The sequence below is a fragment of the Aptenodytes forsteri genome, unplaced genomic scaffold (genome assembly GCF_000699145.1).
Source record: "Aptenodytes forsteri isolate BGI_AS27 unplaced genomic scaffold, ASM69914v1 Scaffold108, whole genome shotgun sequence".
NCBI lineage: Eukaryota > Metazoa > Chordata > Aves > Sphenisciformes > Spheniscidae > Aptenodytes > Aptenodytes forsteri.
In genome coordinates this window covers 4,390,522-4,392,444 of record NW_008794448.1, presented here as the reverse complement: position 1 = coordinate 4,392,444, position 1,923 = coordinate 4,390,522, and positions in this window count along the sequence as shown.

The following is a 1,923-nucleotide window of genomic DNA, read 5'->3' as shown; positions in this document are numbered from 1 at the left end:
TTCTCCCAGTCCCCGCCTTTGCCTTCTGCAGCTTGGGCGGTGAGGCTCAAGCACTTGCCGGTGAAGACAGAGGCAAAAAAGTCATTAAGTAACTCTGCCTTCTCCATATCCCAGGTAACCAGGTCTCCCGTTTTGTTCCAGAGAGGGCCCACATTTTCTCTCGTCTTCCTTCTGTCCCCGATGTACCTATAGAATCTTTTCTTGTTGCCCTTGACATCCCTGGCCAGATTTAATTCTATCAGGGCTTTAGCTTTCCTAACCTGTAGCTTATCAGATTAGCTCAGTTCTGTGAAAAAAATTGTATTGCTTCTAACCAGTATGAGGTGTTACAATAAGACTCTATGGTATGTAGGTAGGCTACTCCCACTGCTCTGTTGATTTCATTGGAGCGGGACACACAAGTCCTTTTAACATTAATGTCTGTCAATCATGCAAAGGTTTGGTGCAGGAAACACCCAAGCAGGGAAAAAATACAGTAGTTAAATGTCACAGGCAAATGAACATGCCTGACACCTGTGGAGAAAGAAACTGTGATTAATAATGTTCTTATTTCCTTTAGGCAATCATGGTAAGCAAGCAGATTGCGTGTCTTTATCTGGCTACCTTTTCTTCCAGTAGAGCCAGATTTCTGCTTCTCACGCTGTAATTGTACCTGACACAGCCTTCACACTGAATCTGTTATTTTGTTCAGAAATTTAATTAACTTTTGATTACTCTAATTTAACACATTTCTGTACCTGTTTTGTAATTGTATGAAGGACTAAACAAAACACTAATCTATTTTTAATAGTGTATTTAATTTTTGTTGCGTACTTTAAACATGCATAAAATCAACTGCTCAAATCACAGGATTGTTCTTTCACAACAGGAATACCAGTCTTCACTGGAAGCAATTCTAACATTCATGGGGACAGTAAATTGGCTCTGCTGGAAGAGCTAAAGAGGTGTACCAACTCTGAAGCTATAAAACTGGTACTGAATAAGTCACGACCTTCCTCAGAGCTATGGTGCACACCAGAAAGATAAAAATCACAGTGCCATCTCTTCCTCTCAATCATCTTCCCTCAGAAGTCTGCAATGCTTCTTTTGAAGGCTAAACAGATCTGGGGTCTGTTTGGAGAGCAAAGTTGATGATAGTCTTCACCCTACGTCTTCTCTGAAAGAGCTATTTCTAGTAATAGTAATGTAATATATATAATGTAATATAAATACATTTATATTACTAGTAATAGTAAATGCTATTTACACAGGCATTGTGCAATACTTGTGGTCTTTGAGTGACAGGACAGCAGACTGTTTCTGCTGCTTGACTTGTACTAGGGAAATTCTTCATGCCTTCTCTCCGCTTTCCTTATTTAAATACCTCTGGAGGAAGGAGGAGGATGGTTGGGAGGCAGACATACTCCTGACCTTAACATCTGGACAGTGCTCTGAATAAGAGAGAAGTCAGTACTAAATACAGTCATCATAATGTGTCTGCTACTTCGATAATAAAATGATTCTACCACGACCACCTAATCCTCTCTACACCCACATCGCTGTTCAGCAATATCTTCTCTCTTCCAGCTAATTAGCATTTCAGCTAGCAATTCTGAGGCTGTAGAAAGAAGAAAGCTTAATCGGGTCTTGAACTAGACTGAGAAACAGGCTGCGAAAAAAAAGATCACCAAATACAAAGAGCCAGATAGCTCATCACAGATAGCATGAGTAGGCTAATGTCATGGTTTAATCTCAGTCGGCAACTGAGCACCACCCAGCCGCTCGCTCACTCCCCTGCGCCCCAGTGGGATGGGAGAGAGAATCGGAAGAGTAAAAGTGAGAAAACTCGTGGGTTCAGATAAAAGCAGTTTAATAATTGAAATAGAATAAAATCCTAATAATAATAATATACAAAGCAAGTGATGCACAGTACAATTGCTCACC